Source organism: Caenorhabditis elegans, chromosome II (assembly GCF_000002985.6).
Source record: "Caenorhabditis elegans chromosome II".
NCBI lineage: Eukaryota > Metazoa > Nematoda > Chromadorea > Rhabditida > Rhabditidae > Caenorhabditis > Caenorhabditis elegans.
In genome coordinates this window covers 7,794,383-7,811,192 of record NC_003280.10, presented here as the reverse complement: position 1 = coordinate 7,811,192, position 16,810 = coordinate 7,794,383, and the positions used below count along the sequence as shown (strand labels likewise).

The following is a 16,810-nucleotide window of genomic DNA, read 5'->3' as shown; positions in this document are numbered from 1 at the left end:
AGAAGAAGAAGATGAAGTAAAATCATAAGTAAAATTGTAAAAGATGTGACGATGCTCTCAAGCGAGACGCCCTCCCGTCAGGAACACACATACATTTGAATATATATCCATCGAGGGAATAGCGGAAAAGAGGGGAGATACACGCCTTCCACGAGAAGGGGTGGAGTCATATGCGCGGAGGCAAAGAGGGTGTAATAGAGGGGTACTGAGGTGGTGGCCCGGTCATCAAAGTGCCCGAGGTCAGCAGTCGGAGAAGAAGGGGAACGGACCAAACAAATATTCAATGCGCAACGACTGGTGGCACCGACTCGGACCACGAATGAACGGAGGGGGATCAGATTTCTTTTGGAATGCCGTACTTTTTTGTGCGGAACCGAAGTGGTCAGATGAGAAGCATAAACATTTCGGAAAGTTCTTAGTGACGAGAGATATCTGATTATAGAGACGCAGAGAGAAAAATTAGTGCTCCGTGATTATGAGGAAACAGATGACAGATTGCACTTTTGATGAGGGCACTCAGTCAGAGATCTAGACAGTGAGAAGCTTTCGTATTGAAATGCTCAGAACTATCAAGATTATGGTTTACGAGATGTATTAGAAAGGTGAAAGGTTTTGACTAGTGAAGTATGGAAAAATGTATTTTTTTCTAGAAGAGAAATTATAAACAAATTGGCTTGCTCATGTCTGTCTCACTCCTTCTGTCCACTACAATATGTGTCATTTTTGTAACAAAAACATTTCCCATCCGGTTCTTCTTTCTACTCTTTACTAAAGAGGCACCTTCGTGCTGGATGGTGGTACGACTATGACTAATTGGATAAATAAATAGAATACCGTTGTGTTGGATGGGAGGAATGTATATCAATAAGATGACTAGTCTAAGGTGTATAGTTGGATGGGTAACATGATAGGAAGAAGAAGCAGTGATAACAACAATAACAGCCGGAAAGCAATACGGTACATTTGGTGACAGTGAGGAGCTCTGTTCAAATAGGCGGTCTCGAGTACTAGATAGTTGACCCTACGATTGGTCAACAAATAATATATGTGAAAGAAGACTGTGTGTTGTTACTTGTGATTAGGAAAAGGAACAGACAGAGAGACGACTAAGTGACCGACATTTTTCAAAGAAAGTAAAAACACAGGTGGGTTCTATGATTCACACCAGTTCTGTCTAAGCTCTTTGAGCTCAACTCAATTTAAAGAATAGTTATGGAAATGAGGCCTAGTTTTAGTTAGATACCATACATTACAAAAAAGAGCCAATTTTTAAAAAAGAAAGAAATTATGAACTATCGTAATACTTTAGAAAAGTTTTAAATCCTAAAATAATTCAGAAAAAGTCTTGGCAATTTGTCATTAAGAACTACCAACCGGCTGCTCGATCTCAACTCTCAACGTTTTGCACCGAGAAACGAGCATCTGTCCGGCTGGTAGATAGGATATGTGTGCGCAGAAGGGATTGTAACGAAGAGTGGTGTGGTTAGCTGAAGGAAAAGAGCCAGATGTTCGAAACGTTGAGCCTCGACCAGCATAACAAATTATGTAGCACGTAATTATGAAACCATTCACGGTATAAGATGAAGCTCAACCAGAACGGTAATGAGAAAAATAAGAGAGAGGAAATTAGCTTTCCGTGGGAAAAGCTTAGACACATTAGGAAGATGTTAATGTCATTAAGGATTAGAGGTGAAGCCGGAATAAATTAACAGGTTAAAATGAAAAATGAGACCACCCAGTGAAGCCGCACCTGTTAACTACTTCTTTTCGGAAAGAACAGATCCAATAAACATATCGGCGAGTTACAAGGGGGCGGAAAACGAACAAAATGCGAGAGAGACAGCTCGTCTCTTCTATACTTCGCTCCGCCCATATTTTCCGTTTCGACGCCGCCCCTGGTGTTTGGCACGTTGCCAAGAACAGAGAGAGTGCTGAAGAAATAGAGACGCAGCGTGTCGCATCAGTATCGCTGCCCCGCCACCACCCGATCATCGCAACTTTTGTGTTATTTCGTTGGTATGATTGAAGCATGAAAATAGTACGGGAACTGGTGGAAAGTTAGGTTCTGGCGTGAAATTTGTTGATAAGATTACTGCTATCGTTATAATAATTTTGGGTAATAATGTAACACCTTTTGAAGCACTCTAGTACTTCAGTTTGGTTCTGGCAGTTATCAGCGAGAGAAATTTTGAAAAAGTATTACCACGAAATATGGTTTTTTGCTCGGTGACTGTACATTTGTCAAGTGATAGAAAGTTTTGAAAGTGTTGAATAGAAAGTGGCTGACTGACGACCTGCAGGTTGTTCTTATCAATAAGTTGAATAGTGCTCCAAATGGAAAAGACATGTATATGCACATAAAGAAGCGAATGATAGTTCTTAAGAAATAAACGTCATGTTGAAAATAAATTGTCGAAATGGTTACTGAACAAGGATGTGCAAAAAATATTTTTGGCAAATCTACAGAACTGCTGATTTCAAAATGATAACTCAACTTTTCGAATCAAAAACTAACATAGATTTATATTGAAATTTTTCCAATATTTCTATGCCAAGTTTATTTTTATTTTTAAAAAAGGATCAACGTGCTCAAATTTGCAGTTTTGTAGATTAGAGGAAAAATTTTACAGCCCAGCTGCACAAGGACATCGCATAGTTTTTTTAAAACAAAAATCTAAAATTTCAAAATTTGCAGACCCTTCAATAAATAATTCTAACCTAACTTTCTCTTAGTACTTTGATACTGCATTTTCCCTTTCACTAACCTATCCCTTCCATGTTTGTTTCATTACTTAGAATCTTATCTTTATATTGAAATCTCAAATACTTCTTGTGAGTACACCGTCTTAAAACCGACTAATTCATCATCATCTTCATCAAGGGATCGTCTCAGATCATATGATGCCGAAACGGGTTTCAGATCTCTTGAAAATTGAAACGGTTTTCCCAGCACACAAACAAACAACTTCATGAATGAGAAAAAAGCGGCTTCATCTCATCCATTGACACCGTTTTCCCGCCTAGATCCCCGCCAAAAGATGTTGAGGGAAAAAGGAATTTGCGAAGAAAAACATAAACATTTTAGCAACATTTTCTTGCGAACACACATGTTGAATGTGGGGTAACTGGGAGGCCGGATAAAAGAAATAAATTTTGTCAAATTCATGTAATTTCTTTTGTCTTTGAGTTCCGAACCACTTGTGCCACTCGGTGAGAAATGAGAAGATGAAACTAATTTTCGAGGGAGGCAACAACGAACTGATGGAAATTAATTGGGTTTTCAAGAAACTGTGACACGTTCGAAGAGTTCTTTTTAAGTGGTTTGCGGTTTGGGGTATGGCTCCGAGCTCATGGCTTTTTACAATGTTGTACTCTAAATTCTCGAACGTTTTTTTTAATATGTGCAAACAACTGACTAACCAAAAATTTTGACAAACAGAAAGACAAATTACAGGAAGCATAGAACGTGGACCACCAAACATGTGTTTGTAGTCAACTTTGATTAAGTTTGATGCATAGGCATACAACTCTTGCCTACCTGCCTACAATGCATTTACGTTAGTAAAAACACAAGCTCTACAAATGTAGAGAATATTTGTTAGGTAACTAAGAAAGCAGGCAGGCATGATTGAGACGGGCGTCGTCTACGACATCAGAGCTACTTTAAAATATAATTATATGGCACGTAATTTTATAGTTTAAGTTGTTGAGTTTCCGTGAAACAGAATTACGAACGCAAAATCAACAAGCCATATTTTTTTGTTTTTTAAAATTTCAGTCATAATATTTTAAATTTGTATCAACACGGAGATTTTATTTTGACCTTCTCAGATACTTTACTTCATAAGTTCACCCATCCCATGCCAATTTATATTATTGTCACTGTGCCCTACTTTTTATTTGGATGATTTAGGTTTAATAATCGCATAAGACTTTTATAAAGCCTTCAGAAATAAAAAACGACTGAACATTTTAGAATCGCGTTCTCAAAAAATCTCTCTCGATTTTTTTCAAATTCAATCATTTCGCGCCACGCGAAAGAAATTGAAAAAAAACCGGTCCACATTTTACTTTTGGCGCCAAGAAATTTCGACAGCAAAATTTTCTCTTTCTTTGTCTCATTATTTCGTTTTCACATGTGTGAGGTGAGCGAGTTGGAAAGCAAAAACAGCAGGGCGAAATGGTCATTTTCGCGCGCCCCGCAGCTGATCATGGCAGTACGATTGGCATGATGCCAATGAAACATGTGATCAGAAGGTGTCTAGTCATGTTTTTGGTGATGATGACTCAAATTGAATCGCAACTGAAAATAATTTGCTAGGGACTGAAAGCAATACGGTGTGAGCTATTATTACTAGGGAGAGAGAAGTAGGTTCTCAAATATTACAAAATCCTACGATCATCCCTATCATGGATATAGATGAGAGAGTTGAAAAAAAAACAAATTTTTAAAAAATGATTTTCGCTTTTAAATAAAAATCGAGCAACTAGGCTTTTTCGAACAATTGAAAAATAGTCTTATATTATTTAATTACTAATAGAAGAAAAACGGCAAACTGATGTATGTATTTTTCAAAATAACAAAAAGACAGCCAACTTAAAAAGTTATCCAATTTCTACAAGAGAATTCTAGAATTTTATTTGTCTTCACTAATTTTTGAATATTCCAACACAAAGCCAAATGTATATTTTCCATGAAATTGATCTTTGCATTCACATGAACAGGAGAATATCACCAAAATATTGCATACACATAGCCCAAATCATTACCGACAAAAGAGAGAAAAAGGTAATCGTTTGGCAACCATTGGCATCTTCTCTTTTGCCACCATTTTCCCATTCAATTCCCCCCGCAATCCGACCGGTTCTATTCATTCCAATGGCTAACGATCGACGCCCAAAACCGCCATTTTCAAAAACAATTTTTGAATTTCCGCCGCCTTTTTTTTTGGCGGGTAAAAATTGAATTTTGGTGTTTTTGAAGGGAAAGTGAGGTGATGAGGTTGTTGCAAAGGACAGTGACGAGGGTTGGTTGAAAAACAACTACGAGTAACATCTAGTTTTGAATTTTATTGAGGCTGCCTGGTGGGTGCAAGGGGCATGACACTACAAATCAAAGGAACTAGCGTTCAAACTTAAAAACAATCTTTTACAAAAAGTATGAGGAAAGTCGCTTTCTGGATGAATGAGCAAGTGAGCAGATTTATTTTTGCTCGTATTTCTATTATTTTTGAGCTTATAAAAAAAATTCTAGAGTTGAAAAAAGCATTGTAAAACAAACCAACACGGCAGTTTATTAAAATTCCGAAACATTTCGGAAATTAAACCGATTGATTAAAAAATAATAATCTTTCTTATTTTCATTCAAACATCACGCTTACAACTACTATACTCCTTGAACACGTTTGCACCATAAATATGCAAATTGTGAAGCAGGAAAGAATTGAAGAAGCACTGTGTATACAATAAAAACGGACATTTGCATATGTATTTTATTGCAAATTGCTGGGAACGTAGAATCGAGAAGGTCCAATGAATACACTATAAATGAATCATTGGAGAGAGGGAAAGGAGGACTAAAGTAGGTGATAAAATACCCATTTGGAACAGTTTATGAAGATAATAAAATGAAGAAATGGGTGAGATACAAAAAAGGGTGGTCTAATTTGAAAAAAAAAACAAAAAAGTAAAACATGATGATTCCTGAAGATAAATTTAAAATGAAAAAATAATGGATTATAATAAAATTATATTACTGCCTGATGAGTTTGCATGTCATTAACGACTTATTCAGAATAAGATCAGATTGATTTTCAATGTTTTCAATCACAAATATATTCAGCCAAATTAAGCAAATATTTATTGAATTCAAAGTTATATTTTTCATTCTTTTCAACAAAACGAACGTGAGAAAAACTGACCAAATAACTTCCTAAACTCGCTAAATTGCGTACCTTCAAACCGGCGTATCTTGAAAAATACACCTCTAAAAAACTAATTTTCAACTAACAAAATAATGAGAAATATTTTTTCTTTCTATTGCATTGCATTTTTTTGCAAAATACAAGTTAATTGTTGGGTTATGCCGAGTCAAAGACAATTCCCCAAAATCCATCAAAATTTTTGAGAACTGTTCTGCTGTACTAGTTATAACTCAACATCCATTGAGTTTCAAAAAGTAAATAATGTTGAATAATAATTGTGTAATATTTTGCTACATTTTATCAATTTCAAGTTTTTTGATATTTTCATGTTTACCCAAGTTACAGACCGTTTTTCGAAAAAATCCAATTTCGCTCATAAAACTCTTCATATCCAACCTATCGACTTGAAATTTTGAAAAATGATCATTTTTTTGAGGTCTCTACAATGTCCTGAAAAATCTTTCAAAAAATACTGTCCATCTCCAAAATCGTCCTCCGCTCCAAAATAAGAAATGGGACTTTTGCTTTTCGAGAAATGGGCGAAAAAATCAAATTGCGATTTTTGGGTCGAAAAATATATTTTTAGAAAGCTGAGAACACGCTATTTACGAATTTCATGTTCATTTTAAGTGATTTCTTCTCTGAAATGACCTAAAAATTGAACAAAAAGAACATATTTTTAATTCTCACGTGTAATTATTTGGTAATTTCCTCAGTGTTTCAATTGTTTTAAAGCAAATAAAAAAATTACACGTGAGAATTAAAAAATATGTTCTTTTTGTTCAATTTTTAGGTCATTTCAGAGAAGAAATCACTTAAAATGAACATGAAATTCGTAAATAGCGTGTTCCCAGCTTTCTAAAAATATATTTTTCGACCCAAAAATTGCAATTTGATTTTTTTGCCCATTTCTCGAAAAGCAAAAGTCCGATTTCATTTTTTGGAGCGGAGGACGATTTTTGAGATTAGCAGGATTTCTTGAAAGATTTTTTAGGACATTGTAGAGACCTCAAAAAAATGATCATTTTTCAAAATTTCAAGTCGATAGGTTGGATATGAAGAGTTTTATGAGCGAAATTGGATTTTTTTGAAAAACGGTCTGTAACTTGGGTAAACATGAAAATATCAAAAAACTTGAAATTGATAAAATGTAGCAAAATATTACACAATTATTATTCAACATTATTTTCTTTTTGAAACTCAATGGATGTTGATTATAACTAGTACAACAGAACAGTTCTCAAAAATTTTGATGGATTTTGGTGAATTGTCTTTGACTCGGCATAACCCAACAATTAACTTGTATTTTGCAAAAAAAATGCAATGCAATAGAAAGAAAAAATATTTCTCATTATTTTGTTAGTTGAAAATTAGTTTTTTAGAGGTGTATTTTTCAAGATACGCCGGTTTGAAGGTACGCAATTTAGCGAGTTTAGGAAGTTATTTGGTCCGCTGAGAGTGATATACATTTAGAGACTCACTTCATTCTTACATTTTTTCATTCTTATGAAAAAAAAACCAGTAAGCAATGAGCACAGGTAAACAACGAGTTTGGAGTCCGTGAATATTTGCTGCCAAATTAAGCTTAACAAAAATTGATTACCAAACTTTGAGAATTTAATTAGCATTTCAGAACAATTCGAAGAACGTTCTAGTAATCTAAAGCTTCGGAAAATAAAAGGAGTTGTTTGACAGTTACATTTGAAAGAACATCATGAAGGATAATTCAAAAAAAAAAACAAAGTTGCACTTAAATTCAGCCCTAAATACGTTATAAAATTTGACTGACCTACAATTTTAATGTAAGTATTTCAAATTTCTGTGAGATTCTCGAGACGATAACCGGAACTGAATCGTCAAAATTTGTCGTCAACCGACCGTGTCTTCACTAATTCGAAGCCTCGGTGATTACTATCTTTCTTCAATTCTTCTCATTTAGGCCTATTCGCATATCTTCCGAATAATCGGCCGCCCGCCGACCCAAAAATTGAGTTATGTCCGACAACAAGAAAATTTGAAATTGTTTCGGAATAGGAGAGTGTGTAATTAGAACATGAATATCAATGAAGCCACTACATTATGCATAATGGTTTCATGATTCATTCCCCATTTGTGTTGTAAAGTTGTAAATAGGATATATCCTAGTATATGCTATAAAAAAAATTGGAGAACAAGGGGAAGGAGGGAGCCACAGGTGTGAATGATTACGAAAAAAAATATTGCGTAAGAGCAAAATGAGGCAATGAATGAGAGATTTTTATGTGAGATCCTGATAGAAAAAAGAGAAATTTAGAACATGTCGGGGAGTGGGGTTACTGTAGTTTTGAATTTGGGCAATGAGAATACAGGGATCGTATTTTCAATTTTGGAATTATATGAAAGTTATTGAAAGGTTATTCCCATAAAATTTTCCAAACAAAAAATCCCTACATCTGCCTTCAAGTTAAAAACCATATTGAAAGTTGAGATGCAGAAAGCCGCAATCAACTCTGAGGAGAAACGAAAATTGCCAAAAAATACGTTTCTGGGACTATATAATTGAAATGTTTTTTACCTTGAAGTTTGAAGACATTAAAACATAATGGCTAACGAACGATAAAAATTACATTTACATATGTCAAACTTAAGACTGTTTTCCAAAAATGCCAATTTCTGGAAATTGCCGATTACCAGCGCATCACTGATCTAACCACATTGTATATTAACTTGAAAATTTAAAATTCAACGAGATAATAAAATTACGCATTTCTTTTTTTGAAGAATAAAGTGCAAATTTTCGTTGAGTGAACCTTTTGCTCCAGCTGTGGTGCACCTGACAAGCACCTGGGCAACCATTTTGTGATTCACAAATTTTTGAATATCAGTTTTCCCTTGTAAAACTAGTTTCCATGTGCCGAAATCCCAAAAAGATCTAATCTAATTTGGAACTGATAAAAAAACGGACGCAAAATTGACATATAGCTTGATGACTTGTTCAAACAAATCTGCCGACGGATTTCGATTATAAAAACGGAAAAAATGGTCAAAAACGGACAAAAAACGACTGTTATGTCCTTGGAAAACGGTTTGTCGGCATACTTGGCACGACGCCAGAAGAGTCTTCAAATAGAATTAGATAAATGTGTTGTGTCGGGTTTTGAGTGGAATCGGGGCAAGATATTCAGTACCAATCAGAGCGCGGCTTTTCGAGATTTTTATCTGAGGATTCTGAGAGGGAATGACCTTAAGATGAGGTACTGTGATAGCGGTTTGGCCCGATTGCGTAATGGAAAAGAAATGAATGGAAAAAAGAAGAAGAAGAATTAGGTAAGAATCGGTTGAATAAGAGATTGAAAAGCACTGATTGGAATAGAAGGATTCAAAAATCAGGCTATGATGGGTGGGGATATATTCATTAGATTCATAACCTAAAAAATGGATTTCAAGAAATAAAAATAAAAAGTCAGAGAATAACTTGGGAACCGGAGACTACGAGACATACTCCAATTTACAGGTTTTGCAGAAACTTTATTCAAAAATTCAAAAAGGTTTTACTAGCATTTAAATAATCAAAAATGACTTGATCAATATTAGAAAATGTAAATATTTATTTGTTTTAAAAATCAAAAATTAGGCGAAGTAAATGTGCCTTCAGGAAAGTTATCACTTTGGCATTGTCTTAGATCAATATTAGAAAATGTAAATATTTATTTGTTTTAAAAATCAAAAATTAGGCGAAGTAAATGTGCCTTCAGGAAAGTTATCACTTTGGCATTGTCTTATCATCATTCCACCTGAAACCCACTGCCTCCCATTGTTTATTCAACTCAACTGCTCTCTCCCAAGTTTGCGCCAAAACTGTGTTCTCCGCTGGCGATATGAAATGACAAGATAGAAAAGTTATTGGAGGCCATGCATTTTTTTTTTCATTTGCAGAGAAGAAAGAAGCTGGTGCCAGGTAACATGGCGGGTCAAGGGCTTTCGGCACGCTCTGTGTTGTTGAAATGAAAAATAAATATTTTATGTGTCAGGGAGTGACAAATTGTCAATTCGGGTCATGAGTAATGTTATTAGATACTTTTGCCAGCATTAGAACACATGACTCTTAACTTTTTCCAAATTTTTCATCACCTGATTGTGAGTTTTATATAATCTTCAGACGGAACATCAAGAATTTGTGTCAATGCCGACCAGCTGTGATGAAAATTACGGTAAGTTGGAGTGGCTAATTGATTGATGTATTTATAATGTCACGTGATTACTGTTCGGAAGCATGGATTCACATTCGCACACTCTACTAAAAAAGATTCAATAATTCACTCAACAACAGATTCATATCTGTTTGAATATTATGATGAATTTATATTTAGTTTGAAATGCACAAGATTATGACAAAAAAGCCACAGTTAAGTGTTTCGGCATTCAGTGGAAATTTGTGAGAAATTTGGTATTTGCTATTAGGAAAGTTGAAAACAAAAGATTGCAAATTAATTTCAATCGTAATACGCCAAATAGCAAACTCTTGAAACTTAAAACGAAAATTATAAACAAATGTCAAGAGGTGTTATGAAGTTGTTTACAGAAATTATAAATTTATATGAGCACATGCCATGTAGTTAAACATTTGCAAGAAATAGTAATAGTCTTCTGAGAAGCTCATTTTTGAAATTGTAAATACTATTTGATCCCGTGACTCATTCTTACCATTGAGTTTAATAATGCATTTTTGTGATTGTTTAATCATAATTGAATTCCTAACTCCCATCAGTCCGATCTTTCCTCCGTCTACTTTATATTTACTTCAGTTCTTTTGTTAGAGGGATTGTCTGTTAAAATATTTAAAATCGAAATTCTTAAACTAGTGAAACTCCAACATGAAGACAGGAATACAAAAGTATTTTAAAATGGGTGTCAAGTTGACATCTCGATTACGGTAATTAACCCATCCAAATGTTCACCAGCACCACAATTTTATACAAGAATTCGCTTTCCAATTCGTAACCATTAACTTGTCTGTACAACAGCTCCCGAAGTGACACATGTGTCAACAGTCACACAATCACATTATCCATTTCTTTCGTTTTTTCGTTTTATTTTGTTTGCAGTGAACGTCGTTCTTTTCATTCTAGTGAATGGAATACTGTAGTTATGTAAATGGAGTGTTTGCTCAATTCATGGGAAAATTTACATTTTATTGGGAACATTGATGACAATAAAATTACAATCTCGGAATGGAAAGGAATGAATCAAATTATACATAAAGAAAGGGACTTACAAAAACTTACAAAAGCATATTACAGTACCTCACTATATCTCATCTTTTTACTTTTCCAAAAACCAACTTTTCACGCAATTAGATCTTGTAAAATGTCGGTAACTTCAAAAAAATGCGGCAAATCGGCGCCCTTGACACGCGGTTTTGCCATCGAATTTTAGAATCTGTGAAAAACATGACATGAGGTAAGACAAGATTATGATCATTTAGGCCATGTCACTTCGAATAACTTTACAGAAGTGTCATGAAAAGGTGATGAAAGTAACCGCAGGGATTGAAGGAAAATGAAAAAACGAGTGAAGTTCCTGGAGAGAAACATTTTCAGATATCACATAATAAATGACAATAATCAGTGGCTCGAAAATCATTGCCAACTCATTCTCATTGCCTATTATTTTAATTTTAGTCCCTAGTTCCGTTGTTTTATTCAAACCTTCAGCAATTCCATCCACTGTATTTTGGGAACTAGATGAATTCACAGAAATTTTTTAAATTTGGAAGCACACCAAAAAAAATTCTAAAACTATTTCAATTATTTTTTATAGTTCCACTGAACAAAACAATTCTTTAAAAATTTCAAGAATACAAAAAAAGTTGTGTTGAAAAACATATGACTCGAAAATCGCTGAAGTGAGAACAAAATTTGTTAACTTCTAAGTGTTTAAAAATGCCTCGTGTCATTTCATAGAAAACAACCTTTTCGAATTTTTACTTTCAGAGTTATAGATCGTTTACTGGATTTTTTTTAATTTTTCTTATAAATCCTTCAAACTCAACACGTCAATATCATTTTCTTCATTTTCAGACTATTCTATTTTTTGTGTTAGTTTTATAACACAAAAAGGCACACTTGAGCTGATTGACTCACATTCATCAACTGAAATATTTCATTCATTAGATCTAATTGGGTTTTGTTTTCCAGAGACTGGAATCTAAAAACGAATTAGTTGGAAAGATTCGCCCACAATTTGGGTTTAGTAGTTTACATTTTACGTTAAAGGTCAGATTGAATCATGACATTTTACTGGAAAAATCCACGTGATTCTGTTTTAAAGATGTTGAGCCGGGAAGATTGGAAGTTTGGAAGACAAAAAAGATTCTGACAAAAGTTCACCGAATCTCAATATTTATAATTCATTACGTCCTACTCTTTTTTGTTTTTCCTTCCAAATTTCTACTCATCTGAAACCAAAAAATCTTGGAGCAAAGACCTTCCTTCCTCATTTTTCCCCATTCATTTTCTCACCTTTTTTATTGTTTCGGGTATGCATAACAAATAGGTCGAAAGACACTTCTTCCTTTTTCTTCTTTCCAGCCGGGCGGACGGAGCACAAACGAGAAGACCTTCGTCGTTGTCGTCGGCTTCTTTTTTTGCTCATTTGATTTGTAGCTTTTCAAGTGGCTTTTTTTTGAAACCCAAATTGTTTTCGTTTTGACAACTAAACTAAAAAACTAGCGTTTCCTCCCTGTTTCCCAACATTTCTTACTCACAAAAATAACATAATAAATATCAAGTGAAGTTACTGCTCCAGTTTGATTCCAACTTTGTAAAAACACTTTTTGAAACTTTCAGTGTTTTATAATATAACTCAAAATTCTTCGATTACTCTAATTCATCTCACCAAGTTTGTTTCTGAAAATCGCACTTACAATTTCTTTGTCTGAAAGATAATAATCACTACGGGGACTCTCCCAATGCGAATTGTCCCTGTAGGCAGATCGAAAGGCTCAGTAATCTTTCTTCAAAAATGCACTCTATTTCATTTCCTTGTGTTTTACTCGTTTTGTCATATTCACAATCAATTATTCATTTACAAAAGTCTATAAAAGCATGTACCAAAAAAGCACCTGACTTTTTGTTTCCATATTCCACTCCAAGTTTTTGAATTTTTCATATTTTTGTATCTAAATTGTGTTATAGTCTAGTGAGAAAGCTAAAAAGCATTTCGAAGTAAAAGTTAAAAACGCGCTCTCAGAGGGTGCATGTTTATCTCCTTTGAATCGCTTTATTGGTACTTATTCGAATGTTTTTCGCATGTTGACTACCAGAAAAATGGACTCCTGAGAGAATTCTATGCTCATCCGATACCTTCGGAACAAAGGTATGATCTTCAAATTAAATTAATTTTTAGTGTTTATTACAGTGATGATTACAGATACAAACATTAATCCCAATAAAACTTAGTGAATTTTTGAAGTTAGTAGTTTTAATCTTTTATTTATATATTCCTACGTATCAGTTAACGAAACAAAATTTTCACATTTTTTAATTACATACATAAGTCCAACCTTTGTTACATACTTTAGAATGAAAAAAATTACAGTTTGATAAATATTTTAAGTTTTGTGTTGCTTGCAAAACATTAAATGCACAGCAAACTCTTGTAATCCCACGTGCTTTCTCACACTTTGCTGCTAGAAATCATACCACATCCTTCAATGTCCCGAATCTCAAACAAATGTTTAGTGGCAATATGTCACACTTTTCTTTCGGAACACCACCTCCCATAGCATTTTTCTTGAACATTAGTATTCCCAACGGATCTTCGTGTGTAGGATGAAAGTGCACGGAGAACAATTTTTCCGTTTTAAAAATTGAATTTTCCGCCCTTCCCTGCAATATTTTGAACTTTCATCAGACTCCTACTTTAGAAAAAATACGTATTTTTTCTAAAATTACTCAATATTAACAGGGAAGTCATTCATCTTTCTTGATCTTTCTCACTTGATCTTCCTGTCTTGACCTTTCCATCCGAGATTTTTCAAAGTTAAAATCCTCCTCCGCCTGCTCTTTCTTTTTTTTCGTTTCTTTCTTACTCTTCATCTTTCATTTTCTTCATAACCACTTCGCACTCTTTTTCTCTTCACCTCGATCTACGTTTCGACATCTTCTGCTGCCGTACATTTGCATAGAATTAAACGGACTTTCGACGACAAGAGGAAGAAGATGGGAGGAGGAGCAAAAAGAAATTCGGAGGGAGCAACACAGCTTCTTCTGTTAACAAACGGGATTAGTTTTGAGTATGTGGCAAAGGTTACTATTCCAATAACTTTTTGACTTGTTCAACTTTTCTGCCAAGACCTTTAAAAATTCTGTAGATTTACGGTAATAATCTAGAAATTCAAATAATCATGTTATGTGTACAAGATTAATTTAATTTCTATTTTCAACTAGGAATAATTTCTATAATTTCAGAGAAAATTCAAAGACTCAGCCACGATAATTTTATTTTTTTAATTTTAATTTTTTGTACTTTTAGTCTCATGAAAACTATATTTTTGAAAACTATAATCAGATAATCTCTGATTTACTATAAATTCGAGGATACTTCAATTAGCTCATAGATCAAGAGAAGTAGCCAGTTCTTCAGGATTGGCCGAAGAAAAGGAAGATTTTGAACTTTGAAGTGAGAAAAGAGGATGAAAAGAATGAGGAACTTGGGACTTTTTTTTTGTTTTTGGAGTGCAAAAATCGCGTTGAGCATGAATTTTGAAGAAAAAATTATTCAACCACATCATTGATTTACCTTTGTTCTAGTTTTTGAATTTAAAAAAAATTATTAAGGAGGTTATATAACGTATTGATGCTTATACTGTATATACTATACTATATACTGTAACAATTGGAAGTTAATTTTTCTACTCAAAATTGTTAGGAAATTTTCTGTAAATTTTATAAACGTATTTTTCCGATTAAAAAATATTAGCCATCATTTTGTAATCGAATTCCTGGAAAAACCTAGAGCAACTTTCTGCCTAAGCTGCGAATTTGTTTTTTGTAGTATCATACTTTTTTTAAATGTTCTACCCTATAAAATAGAGTAAATTTCGAAAAGAAACGTTTAAATCTAGAGAAAACTCGTTCCTTCCTCTATTAGGTTCTTGTCAAATGTTCCATCTTCCTATTTTCCACATTTTCCAGGGAATGATTGACAAGATGTTTGAATATGATTCGAGTGAAACCCCATAGACACTTTCAGATCTTTGCTCACGTTTTCCATTGATTTCATCAGAATCTAGCAGACAAATGAATGTGAAGTTCATTCCATTTTCTGTTTTTGAAATCAATGTCCTAATATACTTGTTTGTCAAATAGAGCTTGTCATTTACACTCTACATATGTTTCCTTTTCAGGTTTTTGAGCGAAATTTTACACCGATCGGTTTAGAATAATATGCCTAAAAAATGGAAATTGTCTGTTTTAAAAAACTGACTGGTTAGGAGTTTACGATAGCTTCTAAACTATACAACTTCAATAATTTGTGTCCAGACTCCAACAAAAAACTATAAAATATTCTAGATTGTGTCTGCACTACAAAATCAAAGAACCGCCTGAATTCATATTATTTCCAGTTAAATTAATTCGTAACTCCAGTGACCTTCGTCACTTGAATATTTTTGAGCGTCGCCGCCAGAAGATTTTTCTTCAGAGCTCTGAGATTTTTGAATGAAACTCTGACACATGTCGTTTTCTCTTGTCTACATATACTCTTACCAGTTCGACACACAATTCAATTTCAGAGTCTCTTTTCCGCCCCCTATCATCATCATCATCATCATTCTCGTTTTGTGCTCGTTGGAGCCGCCCATTTTCTCTCTCTATCCTTTTTTGTGTCCCTTTTCCTTATTTCCATTCAAAAAAAGTTTGTCATGATAGTGCACTTTTCAGTAGAGAGTTGAGACAGTCTCATTCTGTCCCCCTTCTGAATGTGATCATAGACATCAAAAATTAGTTATTCTCCGAACGAAAGACCCTTTTCGGTTTTTTTCTATCATCTCTAATATTTTGATCCTTTCATCATGAACTTCAACGTTTCTTCTCCAAAATAGAACATGCATTTAAGTTCCAAAGAAACCGAAAAATATAGGGAAAAGCTGTGAAATTTTAATAGTTTTCAAAACAAAAAAGCCAACTGCTTCTCTCTCCCAATCCGGATTTCCCTTATTTTTCTCAAAAAAAGGTCCAGACAGGCACAGCTTCAACCAGTGCTTTTTGCAGTTGTTCTTCTAAATTCATTCACACATTTCAATTTATTGAAACCTTTCAGTCAATTAATCTTTTATACAAACGGTAGTTACTTGTTAAAAATCAGAAATATTGATTTTTAAAGCTTCATATCCATTTTAAATTGTAATAATTACCAGATTACATTGAAGAATTAATTTTTGAAATTTTGTTTCGAAATCGAACGAAGTCGAGGAGTAACATTTTTGACAATTCGACAGTTCGCCGAATCCGTGCTCAATTTGGTTTTCTTGATTTTCTAAATTTCCTACTGTTCTACTGAAAATCAAATTTTAGAAAAAAAGAAAGTTGAGTCTTAAGCTCGTTTTCCTTTTTTTTTTAACATGTAACTTTTTTTTACAGCAACTGGCAAAAAGTTCAAACTCGTTTACGAAAAAATTACATATAATGTGGCAAAAAAAGAAGTCCAAAGTTCCGGAAAATCAGATGAAATCTGTGGTGCAATCAAACTGCAATTCACTCCTCTCATAACCTCTCTATTTCGTTTTCCTCTTTCTGATCTTCCCTTGGGAGTTCATTCCTTTTCTCCTTTCTTTTCCTTTTCTCTCTTCATTTTTTCGATAGACTCTTTGATATAAAATTCTGTGCTGCAATCCCTTCCTCACA

General features: G+C 33.9%; 9 non-coding genes across 9 annotated transcripts; 2 read left to right on the top strand and 7 right to left on the bottom strand.

Moving 5' to 3' along the window:
* Positions 1-1,783: 1,783 nt before the first annotated feature.
* On the bottom strand, positions 1,784-1,990 carry T05A6.15. Its single transcript, NR_051379.1, has one exon. It is a non-coding gene; the product is annotated as an Unclassified non-coding RNA T05A6.15 (non-coding RNA).
* Positions 1,991-2,833: 843 nt separating this feature from the next.
* Positions 2,834-2,992, bottom strand: T05A6.12. Its single transcript, NR_051378.1, has one exon. It is a non-coding gene; the product is annotated as an Unclassified non-coding RNA T05A6.12 (non-coding RNA).
* A 1,824-nt stretch (positions 2,993-4,816) lies between these two features.
* T05A6.10 lies at positions 4,817-4,957 on the top strand. The gene has a single exon (NR_051377.1). It is a non-coding gene; the product is annotated as an Unclassified non-coding RNA T05A6.10 (non-coding RNA).
* Positions 4,817-4,973, bottom strand: T05A6.9. The gene has a single exon (NR_051376.1). It is a non-coding gene; the product is annotated as an Unclassified non-coding RNA T05A6.9 (non-coding RNA).
* A 274-nt stretch (positions 4,974-5,247) lies between these two features.
* 21ur-12243 lies at positions 5,248-5,268 on the bottom strand. The gene has a single exon (NR_051375.1).
* Positions 5,269-14,062: 8,794 nt separating this feature from the next.
* C06A8.13 lies at positions 14,063-14,183 on the bottom strand. Its single transcript, NR_051374.1, has one exon. It is a non-coding gene; the product is annotated as an Unclassified non-coding RNA C06A8.13 (non-coding RNA).
* A 1,427-nt stretch (positions 14,184-15,610) lies between these two features.
* C06A8.17 lies at positions 15,611-15,758 on the bottom strand. Its single transcript, NR_051373.1, has one exon. It is a non-coding gene; the product is annotated as an Unclassified non-coding RNA C06A8.17 (non-coding RNA).
* Positions 15,759-16,565: 807 nt separating this feature from the next.
* On the top strand, positions 16,566-16,715 carry C06A8.15. Its single transcript, NR_051372.1, has one exon. It is a non-coding gene; the product is annotated as an Unclassified non-coding RNA C06A8.15 (non-coding RNA).
* Positions 16,591-16,740, bottom strand: C06A8.14. The gene has a single exon (NR_051371.1). It is a non-coding gene; the product is annotated as an Unclassified non-coding RNA C06A8.14 (non-coding RNA).
* Between the last annotated feature and the right edge of the window lie 70 nt (positions 16,741-16,810).